At 44.7% G+C, this 21345-nt stretch overlaps 1 protein-coding gene and 1 long non-coding RNA gene across 2 annotated transcripts in view; both read right to left on the bottom strand.

The window, feature by feature from the left end:
• Positions 1–21345, bottom strand: part of KIAA1549L (KIAA1549 like) — a 276665-nt gene that overhangs the window by 219305 nt on the left and 36015 nt on the right.
• Positions 10465–19500, bottom strand: LOC121156533. Its single transcript, XR_005883874.1, has 3 exons — positions 19490–19500; positions 16247–16248; positions 10465–10546 (listed from the first exon to the last, which is right to left on the bottom strand). It is a non-coding gene; the product is annotated as an uncharacterized LOC121156533 (long non-coding RNA).

Here is a 21345-nt window from a genome sequence, read left to right as displayed (position 1 = left end):
GTGTTAAGCCAGCACTTTAAAATGTCATGTTGGAGGCTGACACCATGGCATAACAGGTAAAGCCACTGCTTATGGCACTGCCATCCAATACAGGCACAGGTTTGAGTCCTAGCTGCTCCATTCTCATCTAGCTTCCTGCTAGTGGACAGGGAAGGCAGCAGAGGAGCAAGTGGATCCTCGGGTCCTTCCACCCACGTGGGAGGCCTGGATCAGGCTCCCAGCTCCTGGCTTCAGACCAGCCCAGCTCTGGTCTTTGCAGCCATATGGGGAGTGGACCAGCAGATAGAAGATCTCTCTCTATCTATCTTCTTCCTCTCTTTCTCTCTTCCTCTCTCCCTCCCTCCCTCTGTGTGTGTGTGTGTGTGTGTGTAACTCTGCCTTTGACATAAAAATAAATCTTGTGTAAAAATTTGCCTGGAGTTCTTGTTAAAAGCACAAACTGTAGCTCTGAACACCCAAGAGAGAGCCAGGACTGTGCATCTCTATCAAATCCCCAGGTGAGGACACTATCCAGTCTGTGGTCCACACTGTGAGTAGCAAAAAATCTAAAAACTGTTTCAGGGTTGACGTGGCACAGTTTGTGATGCCAGCACACAGGCACAGTTTTGAACAGTTTTGAACTGTCATACCCAACGACAGTTCCAATGTCAGCTGCCCCACTTCCAATCCAGCTTCCTGCCAATGGGCCTGGGAAGGCTGTGGAAAATGGTCCAAATATGCCACCCATGTGGGAGACCAAGACAGAGTTCCTGGATCCTAGTTTCAGCCTGGTAGAGCTCTGGCTCTTGCAATTACATATGTAGTGAACCAGCAGTTAGATAGATATAAGATAGATAGATAGATAGATAGATAGATAGATAGATAGATAGGCCAACAGACAGATAATCTTTCTGTTATTCCAGCTTTCCAACAAATAAATCTTCAAAACTTAATAAATAAAAGCTCTGTCCTGGGAACCACCTCCCCACCAGCTGGTTTCCCCAGCACTAAGATATGCTACTGAAGCCCCTCTGCTTGCACTCCAGCCCTCCTTTTACCCCCACGCTCCCCATCTTCCTCACCCCTAGTCACTCCATGGAATCAATCCTCCCACCCACGGGTACAATCTCCACCTCTCCAGAAAGGCTTGTTTTGCCCACCAGGCCAGCAGAGGGAGTTCATAAATTCACCCAAGCAGAGCTTCCAAGGAACTCTTCCAGGCAGGAAAATACAACTCATTTGTTTGCAAAGCTGGCTATTCATTATTTAAAACATGAACTATTAGCACCAACTCCAGCAAAGCAACAGGCACTGCTCAGAGCTACAGGGACCTTCCTTCCCCCGCTTTGCCATCCTGCCATCCTCCCACGGGCTCCATCAGGGAGAATCCCAGCTGGGACAGCATTATTACCTGTGAAAACCCTGGAGACAGCACACCCCCATGAGGTAGGGAGCTTCCTCCTGCTGCACACCCACTGCCTGCTCCACCAATTGAGCAAACATTCCAGTTATGCAACGTTCACGCTAGCAAAACTGCAAGACTTGGCCACATGTATTTATTAATCATGGTCATTAATTGCTTCTCTTGGACTTCAGGGTCCCTTGTCTGGATTCCCGACCACCCCCAGGGCAGCTCAGTCCCTGTGCTCTTCAGCCTCCCCTGAAAAGGTAATCATTACATAAAGCTGTTTTATGAAAAACCCTATGACTGCTTCACAACAGCTGGATCAAAATTAATAAATGGGTTCTGAGAAACAAGCCACGATTCCTAACACTTGAATTTGGTGTGTTAGGGACATAGTCTGCAAGTGCTCTTACCATGCAAAGATCCTAATATGATGATATCATCACAAGGGAATATTTATCATAAATAGTGTCAGATGCTATATTGCAAATTACATGCAGCTAAAAGCTCAAGTACAGGATACAGAGAGAGTGCTCTGATATTTTGGACATATTGGCCCAGCTCCATTGTTTACGACATGGAAGTCTAATATTATAATAGGTTCCCTTTGCAGGCTTTCTGCTGGAAAAAAAAGTCATTTGCCATATCATATTTCATTCAGATAGTCAACAAAGGAGGGGAAGGAGAGACAACGCCATCCTGACTCTCTCACAAAGCACAGGAGGGCCCAAGGAATCATAAACCTCACCATAGCAAAAAGATGCAAGAAAGTAAACTGACAACAAAACACTCCATGCCTTCAAAATGGCCTTAGAACCACTGAAGTATCCATGGATCAGGCAGGAACCACTGAGCACAAAACCTGCCTAGTAAAAATTCCAGACAGTCGATCACCAAGCCTAAAGCTTGATCTGTTACACGGATGCCACAGTAATTCTTCCAGTTGGCCATTTTTAAATTTCTTTTTTATTGTTGTGGTTAAACATTTGTTTATTTTTTTTTATTGGAAAGGCGGATATACAGAGAGGAGGAGAGACAAAGAGGAAGATCTTCCATCTGATGATTCACTCCCCAAGAGATTGCAACAGCTGGAGCTGAGCTGATCCAAAGCCAGGAGCCAGGAGCTCTCCCAGGTCTCCCATGTGGGTGCAGGATCCCAAGGCTTTGGGCCGTCCTCGACTGCTTTCCCAGGCCACAAACAGGGAGGCTGGATGAGAAACAGGGCCTCCAAGATTAGAACCGGCACCCATATGGGATCCGGGCACATGCAAGGCGAGGACTTTAGCCACTATGCTATTGTGCCGGGCCCCATTTTTTAATTTCTAAGTTACAAGTATCAGGGAATAGCACCAGGAAATACACGGAGAACTGTCATGGAAAAATCTGGTCCCAGGCTTTCCTAGTGTCTTATTATAAGGGAAGACAAGGTACATCACTAACAGGCCAACACTTCCATGTAGAATTCTACATGTGGTATTTTTTCTGGATTCCCACTCCATATTTGTGAAAAACATAAAACGTCCACAGGATTCCTCTGTCTCATCTGCCTCAAACGATAGTTCTCTGAGTGGCCTCAGACAAATCCAGTTCTATTCCCTTTCTTTAACTGTAGTTCTCAAGAATAACCATAGAAAGTGCTAGAAATACAACATCCTGAGATAAGGGGGTGCTGATGGCACAACCCAGGCTCTTTCCCAGTGCTCTCTAGAAATAGGACTGCCTTCAGCAACCAGGGATATGAAACCCTGAGCTTCCGGTTGTCCCTTGATACCTCAATCAGTCAGCTTCCTGTCACTATACTAAATACCTAACACTCAGGGGTGGCACTGCGGTACAGTAGGTAAAACTGCTGCCTGTGGTGCTGACATCCCATATACATGCCAGTTCAAGTCCCAACTACTCCATTTCCAATCCAGTTCCCTGCTTATACTGAAAAAAAAAGTGGAAGATGGCTCAAGTCGTTGGGTGCCTGCCACCCACATGGGAGACCAGGATAAAGCCCCTGGCTCCTGGCTTCTATCTGGCCCAACTCTGTCCATTGCAGCCTCCTAAAGGTTGAGCCAACAGATGAAAGATCTTTCTCTGTCTTCTCTCTCGCTGTAACTTTTTCAATTGCATAAATAAATCTTTCCTTAAAACCATAATGCAGGCTACTTGTTAAGGAAAGAGCTTTATTTTGGTTTAGAGTTTCAAAAGTCTGCAGCCCACGATGGGGTAGACACCATTGGTTTAGCCATCAAGTGAGACCAGGGTATGGCAATGGCAGAAGGTAGGTGGAGGAATGTTATCTGACAAGCCAGGAAGCAGAGAGAGAGAGAGAGAGAGAGAGAGAGAGAGAGAGAGAGAGAGAGAAGAGTACAGCTAGACCCTACTCAGCTTCCGCAATCAACCCTATCATGAAAACAATCTTCCAAGAGCAAGCCCCCACTGACTCAAAAGATCTCTCACTAGGGACAGGCGTTTAGCAAGGCAGTTAAGATGCCCAGATCCCATACCAAAACACCTGGGATCTATTCACAGCTCTAGGTCCTAACTCCAGCCTTCTGTTAATGCAGACTCTGAAAGGCAACACTGATGGCTCAAGTAACTGGGTTCCCACTACCTGCCACCCACAAGGGAGACCTGGCATGGAACTAGCAAGTGGATGAAGGTTCTTTTGCTATCTATCTATCTATCTATCTATCTACCATCTATCCATCTATCTCTGCGTACATATGTCTCTATCTCTCAGTTAAGTTTTTCATTAAAAACCAATCTCTAGTAAGACTTATCTCATAGACAAAATAATTAAGTCTCCACCTTAAAGCATTAGCCATTAACCACTAACATAAGATTTTGATAGCCAAGCTGTCAACACATGGGCCTTTGGAGGATACCCCAATTAATATATAAAATGCAGCATTCCCCATTTGCATATACCAACCCCCTTTGGGGTAATTTGCTGTGTGGAGGTGAGGGACTGTGTTGCACAGGACTCCTGTGAGCTGTGACCAGTGCACATGAATCTACTCCACTCTAACAATGACCAGCACAACATACCTGCACCAAGACACAAAATTCTTGATCAAACTTCCTAAGAGGATAGGGACTCGTCATCTGTCTGTGGAACTCCACATCTCCAAATGAACTAATGGAAGATTCCACCAACCTTTCAGCATTATGAAGATTACCTGTAAGTAATCTGAATAAGGCCATCAGGTGTGTCTATCTGTTCATTTATTCACCAACTAGTTACTGAAGCTGATTCTGGCAATTGATGTATACAGAACAGGGAAGTCCCTAATCTCACGAGGCTGACATTCCAAGTGGCAAGGCAGATAGGAAACTAATATATATGTCATATGGTAAACAGATGTTTCTCTGCAACAGAGAAAATCAGAACAAGGTAAGAGACATAGAGAGCCCCCAGAGCAAGGTGGTTGGCAGCTTACATCTCCGGTGAGCATTCCAGCAGGGACCTGAGAAGTGCAACAATGAGATAACAGAGGGAAAAGCATACCAGGCTGAAGGAACACCAAGCTCTGAGGAACAGGTGTAGACCTGAGATCAAGGAAGAGGTCAGAGGTGGGTGAAGCACAGATCGCTGAGGTCCATGTTCTCCAAACTAAGGGTCCCAGCCTGCACTTGAGTCTTGAAATTGGTTTAGCAGGTCACAGGCAGTGCCTTTAAAAATGAAAAAGAAAGGCCCAGCGCAGTGGGTTAGCAGCTAAAGTCCTCACCTTGTACACCCCAGGATCCCATATGGGATCCAGTTCTAATCCTGGCAGAACCGCTTCCCATCCAGCTCCATGCTTGTGGCCTGGGAAAGCAGTCGAGGACGGCCCAAAGCCTTGGGATCCTGCACCCACATGGGAGACCAGGAAGAGGCTCCTGATTCCTAGCTTCAGACTGGCACAGCACCAGCTGTTGTGCTCACTTGGGGAGTGACTCATCAGATGGAAGATCTTCCTCTTTGTCTCTCCTCCTCTCTGTATATCTGACTTTCCAATAAAAATTAATAAATCTTAAAAAAAATGAAAAAGAAAAAGAGCATTGTGGTGCAGCAAACTCAGCCACCACTCATGTCTGATATCAGAGCACCAGGGATCTTGCCTCCTATTCTAATCCAGCTTCCTGCAAATCTGCAACTTGAGTGCCTGTCACCCAGCGGGCAGGAGCTTCTGGCTCTGAGTTCACCCTAACACTAGGCTATCTCAGTCATCAGGGGAGTAGATCTGCAAATCACAACTCTGTCTCTCTCGCTACATTTCACATTTAAAAAATTAAAATAAGACAGAATGGAAAAAGATAGAAAACAGCAGTGTGCCCTGTCCATGGTTAAGACCTAGTACTGTTTAGAGGAGCCCTGGCAATGCCTTGGGGGTGCTCAAGTGATTACTATGCATCTCTGCTGGGCTGCTGTATGCAGTGTGCTTATGGCAGGGAGGTACAATCTGACAGTTTGCAAAACATGAATAGAACTTTATATATCTGCATCATCCAGCACTGAATGCAACAACCACAGGTGCCTATTTAAATTTAAATTAGCAAAATGTAAACTTCACTTCCTCAGTCACACCTGTCATGTCAACTGCTCCACAGCCACAAACAGCCAGCACCTAGCACACTGGATAGAGCAAAGAAAAAGAAATTTCCATCAGCGTGGTGGAAATTCTCTCAAAGAGGGCAGTTATAAGACATTTTCTTTCTGAGTCAGTGACCCCTCTAATATCACCAGATAGAATTCCATGTGCAGCTGCAATGAACAGCTAGATGAGTTTTCTGAATACAAGACCCTGAGCTTATGCTCTTTCACAACCAGATGCTATCCAGCAGGCACAAAAACCAAAACAAACTGAAAATCACCTTGACTCCAACTAGCCTCCTCATGGATTAGTATCAACAGGCCCACCTCAATTTCTTTCCCCAAAGCAACTATTAATAAATAACTACACATCGTCTATGTTTTAAAAGTTTACAAAGAAAAAAACTATAAATATGTTGGAATTTCCAAGAAGAGCATCTCATGGATAAGAACAGCTGGCTGTATTAAAAAAAAAAAGGAAAGAAAGAAAGAAAGAAAGAAAGAAAGAAAGAAAGAAAGAAAGAAAGAAAGAAAGAAAGAAAGAAAGAAAGAATCCCTTTCTAGAGGAGGGGGATTCTATCTGGTCATTATAGTTAGGGTTTCTTAGCCCAGTATTTAACTCCGCTTTTGACTTCATTTTTCTGCTAATGTGTATCCTGGGAGGCAGCAGGTAATGGCTCTAGTGCTTTTATCTCTACCACCCACATAAGGAAACCTGGATTGAGTTCCTGGCTCCTGGCTTTGACCTGGCCCAGCCTCAACCATTACAAGCACTGAAGGAGTGAACCAGGGAGTATGAACTCCCTCATTTACTCTCCTTCTCCCTCTTTCATTATCTCTCCCTCACTCTCAAATTAATACTTCTGTTAGGAACTGAAGGTTCATTTTTAACCCTTAGAAAATGCTAGAAGCAAATCCAATGGAAGTAAGAAAACTCCCTCATAAAACTCCAGCAATTTCCCATCAATGTTGTCCTTGGAAGCTCTGCAGCTTGGGAAATCAGCAACACATCACACAGAAAGCTTTCTATGACCCCTGAGGGGCAGTTACCCACCTCAGGATAGACCTGTAGGATCTAGAGCTAGGTAATGCTTGAAAAAGAGTTTAAGACATGATGAATCTTCATTTTGACTCTCTACCATGGTAGTGACACAAAGAAGTCAAGGATATGAGAGTCCCATGTCAGGTTGGGTTTGCTATGCAGTTCAGAAAGACGAAAGTGGCTGAGCCAGCACAAGCAGATGGGACTTCATCTGGTCCACAGGAGCACCCCAAAAAGATCTTGCTTCTTCTGAGTGAGACCCACCAGGAGCAAGACTCAAGTTCATGCTTCTCACTGGAGCAGAACTTTGGTCTCACTCCGCCTGCAGGTCTGGATGGTGCATTTGCCAACTGGGTCTAGCTGGAGGCAGACAAAGAAGGCTTCCCCCAAAGTGTACCACCTAAGCTCAGAACACACACACATTCTGGAAACCAAATTCAGAGCAGGTAGTCTGACATCCCTGAAAACAGAGTGGGCTATTTGGGATTACTTGCAAAAAATCCAGAATGTATAGGCACCATATTCATGCTGACCAGTTGCATAAAGTACAATAGAGTGCCTAAAACAGTGGGCATTCAATAAATATCATTGAATGAAAAAAATGAAAGAATGATAGAACACAATGAACCCTGCCCTGTACAAATGTAATAGGAGTACAACTTCACTTCTCCTTTTGAATTGAAGCTTCAAGAAGCAAGACAAGGTGAATCTTGCCAAATATTTCACCAATCTTATCAATAATGCACAAAAGAAAGAAGCCATAACAAACAAGATTCATTTATCTGGCTACATTAAATATCTAACATATTTTAGAAACATAAAAAATGTATAAGGCAAATGACAAATTACCTTTTCATTGAGAAAAATATCTGCAATATACATCAAAGACAATATAACTCTACAAAAATGTTCTAAAATTAAAAATTAGTATGGTAATAGGAAAATGGGCAAAGGATATGAATTGACCCTCATTCACACATACTGACTTGTACTTCCCTATTAAACAATGATAAAATAAAGCTCAGACTCTCTACTGCTGATCAAAGCAATATATAATAAAACAATATGTGTTCATTTCCAACCATCAAATGGCAAAGGGTTTGTTTTGTTTTACTTTTAATGACAAAAAATGTTCTGTTTGTCTTATTAATGACAACAAGGTGGACAAATGGACTTCCTGCTATTCTATTCATACTTGCATGGATGTGTGCCAAAAATGTTAAAAATGTATATTCTCCTTGATCCAGTTGCTCTGTGGCGCTGTGGCCACAGCCTGCAGAGCCAGCATCCCATTTGAGCTCCAGTTAAAGTCCTGCCTGCTCCACTTCTGATTCAGCTTCCTGCTAATGTGCTTGAGAAAACAGCAGTGCTTCCCACACGGGAGATGAGCAAGCAGCTCTTGGCCCCTGGCTTTTGACTAGCCCAGCACCAGGCTACTGTGCCACATGAGAAGTAAACCAATGGATGGGAGATTTTTCTCTCTAACTCTGCCTTTAAAAGAAACAAATCACTACAAAATAAAAAAATAAAATTTCCTCCACTATAGGCAATTGTCTAAGTTGTCTTATACCTAGGCAAGTGGGACACTGCTGGGGAGAAAAGCAGCTAATAACTAGTGGGCATTTTGGACCTGGTTAATGCCAAATTTGTGTTAACTGTATCAGTGTACCAGCATAGCTGCTTATTCCTTTTTATTATTATTTTCTAAGATACATGGCAAAGGTAGGAGATGCTGTGCTGGGACACACCATCATGTCCCGCAGGCACACTGCACCAATTTACAGTGGGGGATGCTGATTGCCCTGGGTAAGAGGTGTGGGGATATGTTGGAGTGGGGGCTGCTGAGGGAATGCTTGACAGGGAAGGAGTGACTTTTGGGGACTGGGTCACCTCACCCATAAGGTGATGGTGCTGAGATGAGGTGATTTAGAGAGGGGAAACGGCAGGGCATGTCTTGATCAGGCCAGGGCCGAGCTGAGTAGCATCACCTGCTCCCATCTGCACGTGTGAAAGCAAGGAAAGCTGGATCTGGAGTGGGTGAGGTTGGGCTAGGAAGTAGCATCCACCAGTGAAAAGCAGGAAACGGTTCAGGCCAGTGGAGCTAGGCCACAGTACCTGCTGATGAGTGTAGGACTAGAGGCAGGCCATGTCAGGCTGGTCCACAGCACTTGCTGGCACATGCAAGATCCAGGGCTGGGAGAAGGCTTGGTAGGGGAGCTTAGTAAACTCCCTGCTAGGCCACAGCTCCCACTGGTGAGCACAAGAGCCAGGTCTGGAGGCAGGCCAGGCCAGGCAGGGCTACAGCACCCATTTGCAGGACTAGGTTTAAGAATGGTTTGGGTAAGAAACAAGCCTAGGTGCAGGCCAAGCTAAGTTGGAATGTAACACCTGTCAGTTCACATGAGGGCTGGGAGTGGGGGTGGTTCAGGCTGAACCAAGTTGATGCATCCACTGATGAGAGCTGGGACTAAGGGGTGAGCCAGGCTGAGCCAGGCCGTAGGACCTGCTGACAAATGCCAAGACTGGGCAGGCCAAGCCAGACTGGTCCATGGTATCCACCGGCATACACAAGACAATGGGCTGGGAGAAAGCCTTGTAAGGGAGCTTAAGGAAATCCCCTGCTGGGCTGCAGATTCCACTGCTGCACATCAGAGCTGAAACTCAGAGTACCCTGGTCTGAGCAGGGCTGCAGTACCAGACAGCTGGGAGGTGGGCTTTGTCTGGGGGTGGACCAGGCTGGGCTAGGCTGCCACACCAACTAGAGAAGAGAGAATCAGAACAGGTGCAGGCTGCAGCACTGGCTGGAAAGTGCTGGGATTGAGTGTAAGTCATGTGAGGCTGAACTGTACTACTCTGGCAGGCACAAGATCTGTGGCTGGGAACAGGCCTGGTAGAGCATTTCTCTGATGGGCTGTACTTATTCCTGGTGAGCACAAGAGCCAGGGTTGGTGGCAGGTCAGGTTGTACTGGGCAGCAGCATCCACCAGCATATGTGTAGGCTGGGTCTGGGGGGCAGGTTGGGCTGAGCTAAGCCATAAGAGCTGGATGGGATATGGAATGGGGCAGGCTAGGCCACAGTACATTGTAACACATGTAAAAATGGGCTTGTGGTAAGCTAAGCTGAGTTAGGCTGTAGCATCTGTCAGTTCAAGTAAGAGCTGGGACTGGAAGCAGAACTGACCCTGCAGCTGCATTCACCAATTCACTGGTTGGTGTGGCTGATGGACTGAAGCTGATCCTGTACTGGCTGGTGCACACAAGTGTGAAATCAGAAGTCATATCATGTGAAGTCTATTGGGGTATTCCTCAGCTGATTGCTGAACTCAAAACTTGGCCACAGAGGAAATCATAACGTAGGGTTCCACCTAGAGTGCATGTATCAGGATAAGTCTCCATAGTTATTGATGCCTATGCAGTGACAGCCATCTTGTCTATGCTAGCAGACGATGTTGAGTACCTCATCAGAGGATGGAAAGAACAGGCTAGACAACTCTCCTGACCAAGCTTTGCAGCAAGGGTCTGAGTCTGTGGATGTACTAAAGTGGACTTGATCAGCCTTTACACCTTAGAAAGATTTCTTTCTCAACCCTGATGCAATGAAGCCCACAAAATCTGAGAACTATCAAAATCACTTAAATAACACTCTTGGACATTCTTCCCCATATCGAAGTCTATATCATCAATGACTATAATTACCAAATAACTGTCTCACATCCCCAGGTACTGATGCAGCAAAGATAAGCCCCTTCTGTTTCCCCTCTGTGGACACAAAAAAAAATAAAAGCAGAAAGAACTGAAACATTTGTGCCACCCACCTTCCTCCATTCCTTCACCCTCTCAGCCCTAACTGGAGTTGGGTGCGCATAACCTCTCAACTAAGTAAACAATATGTAAATGTTTTAAATAAATAAAATCAAGAACACAAGAACATCACAATTCTTTCTTGAATCACGGTGTATCAATGGTTTATAATAAAGTCATCATCATACCTTCATGGTAGAGACAAAGATAAGTGGTCTACCTGCAAACCCATCTGAATGGGAAGTTAAGTGAACTGTATTACAAGCCTGAGAGAGATAGCATGGCTCATTGTTTCCAAAGTCCTTTTACAAGACTATCTCATCAGCCATGGAATATTCATTTCATAAATTATCACACATATTACAGAATATGCTTCATGGGCCCGGCGCGGTAGAGCAAGTGGTTAAGGTCCTCACCTTGCACACCCCGGATACCACATGGGCGCCGGTTCTATCCCGGCAGCCCCGCTTCCCTTCCAGCTCCCTGCCTGTGGCCTGGGAAAGCAGTCAAGGATGGCCCAAAGCCTTGGGACCCTGCACCCGCGTGGGAGACCTGGAAGAGTCTCCTGGCTTTGGGTTGGCATAGCATCGGCCGTTGTGCTCACTTGGGGAGTGAATCATCGGACAGAAGATCTTCCTCTCTGTCTCTCCTCTCTGTATATCCGCCTTTCCAATAAAAATAATAAAAAATAATAATAAAATAAATCTGTAAAAAAAAAAGAATATGCTTCATGCCAAATCCATGCTGCACAGACATTCACTCTCGTATGATCTGAAAGTACTTGGGGATGCTGAGGCAATATTGATGATGGTTCTCTTTCTAAGTACAAACAATCATTTTAATAGACTTTCAGGTTTCTATGCTAATTGAAAGTGGCAGTTAATAAAAACACTAGGTGGCAGATTCACTGAGTTGGAAAAATGATAATTAAGATATTGGCTACTAGCTATCTCAGAGCATCCCAAGAAATTTAAAATAATCCATTTTTCCAGATAATCCAAAATGTTCCCAAAATAATTCAAACATCCAGATCCTGGAGACTCCAGTTCGCACATGTCCTCACCCACAAATCCTTCATCACACCTCTGTTCTGATTTTCATTCTGCAAATAGGAATACCCTAACTAGAAACTCTAGACACAGTTAGACAGTCTAGGGAAGACAGGAAAAAGTGTCAGGACCTCAACATGGCCAAGAAGCCCATGCCTTCAGCTCAGGCAGACCTCTTGTGATGGTAAGCTTCATTGTAACTGCCACTTTGTTTCTCCAAGGCCTGGCCTGTTAACAATGACAAATAATAACGTGTTCAAAACCTAACTACAGAGGCTGGCACTATGAATAGCAAACTAAGCCTCCACCCGTGGTGCCAGTATCCCATATGGGCATCAATTTGAGTTCTAGTGGCTCTGTTTCCAATGCAGCTCACAGTTAGTGGCCTGAAAAGGCAGTGGAGGTTAGGCAAGACCTTGGGATCCTGTAACCACGTGGGATATGGGAGACCCATAGGAAGCTACTGGCTTCAGGTTGTGACCATTAGAAGAGTAAGCCAAAGATGAAAGATCTTTCTTTCTTTCTCTCTGACACTCTCTTTAACTCTGCCTTTCAAATAAAAATAAAATAAATCTTAAAAAAAAAAAGGAACAAGCTAGGTAGAGATAATTAATGCATTACACAGATTGTATGATAATTAAAATACCAGGGCCCAGTGTGATGACTTAGTGGCTAAAACCTCATCTTGATTGTGCCAGGATCTCTTATGGGTGCCAGTTTGTGTCCCAGCTGCTCCACTTCCTATCCAGCCCCCTGCCTGTGACTGGGAAAAGCATTCAAGGACAGCCCAAAGCCTTGGGACCTGCATCTATGTGGGAAACTCCTGACTTCTGGCTTCAGATCAACTTAGATCTGGCATTGTGGCGACTTAGGGAGTGAACCAATGGACAGAAGATTATTCTCTCTGTGTCTCTCCTTCTCTCTGTAAATCTGCCCTTCTAACAAAAATAAATCAATCCTTAAAAAACAAAATAAAATAATAAAAAATAAAAGACAATAGATACTTCAAGTATTTCCATATTTTGTTATGTAATGGCATAACAAGCCTAGGTTAGGATTATTCAGAAGATGCAATTCTCCTAGAATTAATTACTCTGCAAATCTAACAAAGACCAGGTTCCATTGATCACTTACTCTGGAAAATTCTATTCTTTTTAAAAGATCTTATTTATTTGTATTGGAAAGACAGATTTACAGAGAGAAGGAGAGACAGAGAGAAAGACCCTCCATCCACTGGTTCTCTTCCTAAGTGGCCACAATGGCTAGAACGGAGCCGACCTAAAGGCAGGAGCCAGGAGCCTTTTGTGGGTTTCCCACACTGGTACAGGGCCCAAGGCTTTGGGCCATCTTCCACTGCAATCTCAGTCCATAAGGTGAGAGCTGGATCGGAAATAGAGCAAGCAGGGCACAAACGACACTCCTATGGGAGGCTTGCACTTGTAGGTGAAGGACTAGCCGTTGAGCTATCGTACCTGTCCCAGGAGTTATTCTTGATAAAAGGATTCCATGTTCAAATAAGCTGAGGAAATTCTGGTTACAACAAACGAAGTAAAACTGGTTTCTTTGGTACCAAGCTTATAAAACTTCAGGAAGTGAGGGTGAACCATTCCTCTTCCAGATGGGAGATGTGACACAGCACTTTCCCAAACCACTTGAGAAGGAAATGCCTTCAAATGGGGACTCACGTGGGATTATTGTACCCCAGAGTTGGCCTTGGAAAACCTTATTCATATTCCCTGTCAGGAAGCTTTCAAACATGCCAGGACAATGTATGAGGATACTTCAGAAAGTCTGTGGAAATAGAATTAAAAGACAGGTACAGGAGCAGATGTTTATCCTAATATCAGATTGCAAGTGCTTTAATCCCAGCTCCAGCTCCTGATTCTGGCTTCTGGCTAATGCAGAGCCTGGAAGGTGGCAGTGGTGGCCGAGGGAGTTGGGTCCCTCCCACCCACTTGGAAGACCAGGATTACATTCCTGGCTCCAGGCTTCCACCTGGCTTCTCCCTGGTCATTGTAGGCATTTAGGAAGTTGAGCCAGTGGACGGAAGCTCGCTCTCCTTTGCTTTCTCTCTCCTTCCATCTCTCTCTTTGTTTCTAAAATAACTAAAATTTTTTAAATTTGTAAGGTAACTTTGTGTTGATACAAAAAAAAATATTTGAAATCAGAAAAATGAGCGGGTCTTCAAAATAATCACAGAAAGGTAAATCATAAAAAAATTATGAATGGATTTCAAAAATGTACCTAAGTGAATGTATATTAATCCACTTCAAATGAATGTTTTGAGATCCTTTTGAAGTACTCTGGCAGTGTAGCACATTGGTTGGCACTGCAGCTGGAAACAGGCTTCTGGGTGCAAACCCTGTCACTGCCCCTGACTAGCTCAGGTGAGTTATTTTGCCTCTTGACCTCTATTTCCTTGTTTGTAAACAAGACAGAGTACCTGTACCTATATCCTAGCAGATTTCTATATGACAATGTTTGTACTAAGATTCCATTGACTGGTATATTTCAACAGATGAAGAAATACTATAATAACAAGGTAAACAGAAGTTAAATCATGTAAGGACACACACCCTGATCTCCACCTGAGGTGAAAAGGTGTCATGTACCTGGCCTGGCATGATGCTGCAGTTGCCTAATCTTCCTCTTGCAAGCACTGGCATCCCATATGGGCACTGGTTCATGTCCCACTGCTCCACTTCCCATCCAGCTCCCTGCTTATGTCCTGAGAAAGCAGCAGAAAATGGCCCAAAGCCTTGGGACCCTGCACCCATGTGGGGGACTGGGAAGAGGTTTCAGGCTCCCAGTTTCAGACCAGCCCAGCTCTGATCTTTGCCATCATTTAGGGAATGAACCAGCAGATGGAAGATTGTTCTCTTTGTCTCTCCTTGTTTTCATAAATCTGCCTTTCCACTAAAAATAGAATAAATCTTTAGAAAAAAAAGAAGAAAAAGAAGGTGCCATGTACCTAACCCAGGGTGATCAGCTTGGGTACCTCATGTAGCAAATGGCCGGTATTAATAACCCCAGACAGCAGGTTCACTGGAGGGACATAAATGAATAGATCATCCCAGTGCAGCACAACTCTAACTCTAGAGCTGCGCCCAGACACACCATTTCTTGCCTCTTGGTAGCCCTCAGCACAGACCAACCCACGCAATCTTATTTATAGCAAGTCTCTAAGGACGTTAGCAATTCAGGGAAAGCCTTGATTAGCAAGATGTGCCAGTATACATGGTCTCTGAAACAAGCCTCAAGAACAACATAAGCAATTCTTTTCACAATGTGGATAGATAAAACAGGAGTTATTCATCTAATAACTCAAGAAGGCAAGTTTCCAATAGCCACGAGACATAATGTTGGATAAACACACAAGATTGTTCTTTCTATGTAGTTGATATAAAATATTCATGTAAGGAACAGAACATTAGCCGGCTTCTACGTCACTATTTTTATTGGCTAGCACACAGACTTAGAACACTGTAATGGAAATTAAATGCTTTGCATTTAAGGTGCTCCCTACCCTGACCTTTAGATGTTAGAATATTGAGAAGCAGCACAGAGCAGAAACGAGCGTTGTGCTGGCCGGGAGCTGCATGTCAGACCTACAGCTGTCGGGAAAAGGATGTTTCACCACCAAGGTCAGAGAGTACAGGAAAGCCTGGGAGCCACTAGCAGTAGGTGCCACTGAGCGGCAGGATAAGACCTCTCCCTATAAGGGAAGCAAGAGAACTTTCAACCACCCTCCGCAGTACTGTTCCCTGGGTAGCACAGTGGAGCCTTCCTCAGGCAGACACAACATCCCTTGGAATGCAAACATGGCAAAGAGTTCATCATGGGAAATGGAGCTCCAGTGTAATTTTGTGTTGGTGTAAAATGTTTTAAAATCCATCATATGCATGTTTCAGGAACTTGGCTCTTGACTTTTCTGGCTTCATGCTGGCCCAGCCCTGGCTGTTGTGGTTGCATGCTCCAGTGGATTGAAGATCTCTTCCTCTACCTTTATCTTTCTCTCTTCATCCATAGCTCTGCCTTTCAAATAAATAAATAAATCTTCCAAAATTAATAATAAAAAATTACCTGCACCTGGGTCTCTGCCATTTGAATGTCATAAATGCATAAAACAAGAATTAAACAAAATGAATTACAGAATGAAACAAATAAGGTTAGTCAAGAGCTTCCAACTCTTCATTTTGCAAGTAAGATCATTAAAACATGAGCACAAAACCACAAGCACCTGCTGAAAAACTCAGACCAAGAAAACTAACTGGGGAGCTGTGGACTCGTGCTGGCAGCCAGCTGGCCCCAGGATTTGGACCCAGTTGTCTGGGTTGGGTAAGGGCACAATCATTTCCAAAACCTGCCCCAAGTGGCTCTAATGAACAGCCAGGGTTGACAACCACCACTTTAAAAGCCGTAAGGTAAGAGTATAATCTTAGATTACATGTTTGCCATTAAAAGTAAACAACAGCAGCCTCATAAGAAACACACTATAACAAGATTGTTTTTCTTGTTTCCTGTCTAACAACCGAGAATAAAGAGCTGTGGGGGCAGGCATTTGGCTCAAGGATTATGACATGGCTTGGGACAGTCCCAGCTGCACTTCCATTTCCAGCTTCCTGCCCAAGCACATCTGGGAAGCAGTGCTTGATGACACAAAAATAGGGTTCCTGTCAAGCATGCAGGAGGCTATTTCCTGGCTTCAGCCCCAACTGCTGCAGGCAATTTGGGGAATAAACCTGCAAATGGGAGATCTCTGTGAGTATGTCTGTCTTTTGAATACAAAAATAATCAAATAAGTAAGATGAAATGAAAATTGTTTTTAAATTAATTAAGTAACATACTATTTTTAGAAGAAGCATAGGGACCCAGAGCAATGGTTCAGTGACTAAATCCCCCCTTTGCAAGCACTGGAATCCCATATATGTGCCAGTTTGTGCCTGGTTACCCCACTTTCATCCAGCTCCCTGTCTGTGGCCTGGAAAGCAGTAGAGGATGACCCAAAGTCTTGGGACCCTACAACAGCGTGGGAGACCTGGAGGAAACTCCTGGCTCCTGGCTTCTGATTGGCTCAGCTCTGGCTATTGCAGCCACTTAAAGAGTGAGCCAGTGGATGAAGGATATTTCTCTGTCTCTCCTTCTCTCTATAAGTCTGCTTTTCCAATGAAAATAATTAAATCTTTAAAAAAAAAAAGGAAGAAAGGAAGCAAAGGAGGAAGGAAAGGAAGAAGGAAGGGAGAAGAGAGGGCAAGCATGGGACTAGCATTTGGGAACACATGGCCTACACAAACAAATCATCCTACATCGTTCACAACTTCTGGAACCCCATGTCCAGGCTTGCACACTCTATTCCACCAAAGCAGCCCTTCAAGGCTTGTAAATGAGTCTTGCGCAGTCAAGCCCAGTTACTTCTCGCGTCTCCCCTATCACCTGCAACACATCTGACAGCAAGCTAAGCCCTTGTTCCTTTGGCCTCCTACTAACACAGTTCCCACCAAACAAGTCACTGTGTCCCAGGCACACCTTACAAAACACTTATCTCAGTTCTCTGCTCATTCTGTTCCTCTTCCTAGAACTCCCTTCTGCCTTTTCTGCAGACCCAAATCCTGTCTCTACTTCAAGGTCAGATCTACTCATTGACTGGGCCTGTGTCCCACAGATGTATCCACAGGGAACCTAATAGAACTCTTTTAAATATTTAATTAATTAATTTAAAAGGCAGTGCCTTGGGTTGCAGGGACGAGGGGGAAAACAGAGAAAGAAAGAGACATCTTCCATCCACTGGTCCCCAAATGGCCACAATGGCTAGAGCTGGACCATGACAAAGTCAGGAGCTAGGAGCTTTTATTGGGTGTCCCACTTGGGTGCAGGGGCCCAAGCACTTCAGTCAACTTTTGCTGCTTTCCCAGGTGGATCAGAAGTGGAGCATCGGGATTTGAACTAGAGCCAATATGGATGACGATAATTTAGACGATGGCTATACCTATTATGCCACAGCTCTGCCAGGGCCCCAAACCTGAATGTAAAGATAAGCATACGTACTTTAAAGACTTTGTGGCAAAATAAATAAATAAATTTATCTTTCAATTCCATTTCCAGGAACCTATGGAAGTACCTTCACAAGCCAATCTCAAGGCCAAAAGCCAAAAAGCCTCAAAGCATTGGGAAGCACCAGACGGATGGAGATAAGCTCTGCAGACAACGTGGTTAGCAATGTCCATTACACAAACCTGTTTTCACAATGAATCCCAGAATGACCTCTAACTTCAAGAGCCAAGTTTTTTTGGTTGCTGTTGTTGTTTTTAGGTCCTATTCAGTGGCACTCATTGTCACCACCCCCTGAGGAACACATTACTGCTCCCCCCTCACCTCAGTTACAAATGCAGTATTATCCACAATTCATTTGAGGCAGCTGCTCCAGCTAGCAAGGGTTGAGCCAGGATTTCTGCCCACCCCTTTGGCATTTCCAAGCCCGTGAGAATTCTACAATCCATCTCCACCTTTCACCATAACTTCTCTAACCCATTTAACTTCCTCTCCCAAGAAACTGAGGCAGCCAGTTTTAAGGATTTCCACAGTCCAAATTTAGCTGTGGAAAGGGAGAAGGGAATAAAGACAGAAAGGAGAGTACACAGAGTGGCTCAGAAAATACAGGTGCTCTTTGTGGCCCCCAACTAACCCAGACTCCCTGGGGGGATTTTTGCTGGTTTTTCAGTGGCTTTCCTACTCTGCCAGCAGTGTAAAGTTACTTTAGATTGCATTGAGTTTTTTCTCCAAATCGCCTTTCAAAATGCCCTTGAGGACTTTAGAGAAAAACACCATGGAAATAAGAGTAGGGAGGGAAGAAGGGGAAAAAGAAAAGGTGAGAACACACCAGAAAAAGCAAGCTCTTGGGGTTTCATGTTAAGTGGAGAAAGAGGGACAAATGACACTGATCCCATGAAGCCATTCAAGAAGGATGTTTTTCCAAAGAAAGGGAATGCATGAGTAAGGAGACTGAAAAAGAGAAAAGCCAGCAGAATGACCTTGATCTCCCCACTGATTTTCTTTTGCCTGACTTGCTTCTGGGAAAAGTTACAATGCAAAGTATAATGCTGCTACTTCTCATGGAATTAGGGAATCCGAGACAATATCAGTGGAACACAAACAAGGAAGAAAACCTTTCAGAGGAAATACTTTATCCAGTGGTCACCAGGAAAACAGCAAGAAAATCAGGAGTTCAGGGAGCACTTATAAGATGGTAAACATCATGCTTTTTCCCTCCCTACAACAGGTCCTTCAGAGAGCCATAAATTAAGACCATCTGACGTCTGATGAGAATTCTACAAGCAATACCTTCCAACACTGGGACTCGGAAAGCCCAAGTATCTACACTTTCATAAGGTCAGTGTTGACACAGTGGTGGGGGACACAGTTTCAAGATTCTCTCCAAGGCCCACAGTCTTCCCAAAAAAAAATGGAAATGGAAAAGTTATGATCTTAGTCCCAGCCTCCCAGAGTCATTCATACTTCAGCTTTCAACTTGTGAATGAGTCATTTTTTTTTTTCCTACACAAGTGGTTTGGGGCTCTTTTTGGTGTCCAGGTTACAAGTGGGACACCTAATCTCAAAGATGGTGTCAGGGTGAGGCTGAATACCCTGCTTACACAGACATTGTGCACACAGAACTTTCCTAAAGGCCTGGGAGACTCACAAACCTAAACAAATATAACATGATAGACTCAGAACCCACCAGAAACCAATGAGTCTAATTCTGCTGATGGAGATATCTGGGCAGTCCCAATGTCAAGGTCACACAGCTGCTAAGTGGCAAAGTCCCCTGAACCACACTCTCAGTGTCTCAATCAGTTCTGAATAACTTCTCTCCTGCCTGCATAATGTATTAACTGTTAACTCCAGGTTTTAGAAAAGTTGACAAAGCAAAACACACATTTCAATCTTCCTATTTTACGTGCCATGTTTGTTTCATACTTGCTGTTTTTAATTATTTAAGAGGTAGAGGACAGGGACAGACAGACAGACAGTTCCTGTGCACTCGATGGCTGAAGCTGGGCACACAATCCTGGGATTCCAGGATTTGTATCCAGGGCCAGCATTCACGGGAAGCTGGAATCCGGGGCCAGAGCCAGGACTCCTAACTGGGTATTAATGGCCAGGCCAAATACCAGCCACTATTCATTAGAAGAGCAGAATTCAGTTAGATTTCCCCCTTAGAAAGCTGATAATGAACAGCTGAAATTGCCATTGAGTTCACCACAGTCCTTAAGAAGAGAACGATCTTGTCGAGGGAGACTTTATGGACTTGGAAGGCAAGACCGTGCAGGTCAGAGGAGGTTGACCAAAGCAAGCACCACAGCTCTGAGGGATTCATGAGGCATCTGGGGGGTTAGAGCTGAAAAGACAGAAAACAGAAAGACCAAGACCACAGTAGAACATTGGGGGCTTTGGGAGCTTGCAGTATGTGCGGTGAATTTTTCAGAAGACAGGCACAGTGTGAACTTAATAAAGTCACTGGTTTGGCTGTAGTACAAATCTTCTGGACTCCCCAGTTCTTCTTATAATCTTCAGTGTGCCTGAAAATGCTGAGTTTAGGTGGGTGGTTTGAAGAAACTGAGAAACGACTGAATTCGCCATCTAGCCAGAGATGTATCTGAAAAACAAGGATAGACAGTCCATCACCTAGGCTACTTCAGCGGGAGCAGGAGCTCAAAGGCAGGAACTTGCTGGAATCTTGAGCATCTCCACCAGTGGGCAACAGGGGGCTGAAGCCAATCTCAGTAGACCCTAACAGGGCAAGAAAGCCTCCTCTGATCCTGGGTTAACAAGAGTTACCCCAAGAAATGAAAATCACAGAGAAGCAGCAGCAAAGGAAATGGTGCCTAGCAGGTGTCAGGTCCTTTCCAATTCCATTTATAAAGATTTCTGGAGTGGAGCTAATCCTTGGGCCTCCTTGTGGAGCATAGGTGGGGGCTAAAGAAAGAGGAGTGCAGAGCAGAGAGCAAAAAAAAAAAAAAAAGTCAGACCTTCCCTGAATTTCAGAGGCTGTTCTGAGAGCTCTGCTCTTAGAGGCTTGGGTAGCAGGGGGGTGAATCTGGCCCCCATTTTCCCATTTATATTCACCTGTCTCTAAGAGAGAGCAGGCTGTCAGTACGATGTAGATCAATGATCATCTGCATGTAGAGGCACCAAATGGAAAGCCCAGGGGTCAAGACCTCTGCCCCTCCTCCACACACGCACATCCATTCTGCCATATGGCCTGCACACGTGTGAAGCATACGTTGGAGCCTGCAGGAGACCCGTCCCCTCCCTGCCATCCTGAGAGCCAGTGAAGCAAAGTAGAGTAACTGGGGCTCCTGCCAGAACGGTGAACAACAGGTGTGCTGGGTGGGGGGCTCACAGCTATTCTCCCACTTCTCTGCATGCCAATTTTGGTGAGGAACAAGGTCATTTTGTTCCATCCACAACCATAACAAGGTAGGATAAAATGTTGATTGTGATGCCA

The sequence above is a fragment of the Ochotona curzoniae genome, unplaced genomic scaffold (genome assembly GCF_017591425.1).
Source record: "Ochotona curzoniae isolate NIBS_2020 unplaced genomic scaffold, NIBS_Ocur_1.0 contig_3432, whole genome shotgun sequence".
Classification (NCBI taxonomy): domain Eukaryota; kingdom Metazoa; phylum Chordata; class Mammalia; order Lagomorpha; family Ochotonidae; genus Ochotona; species Ochotona curzoniae.
This window is presented reverse-complemented; position numbering and strand designations above follow the sequence as displayed.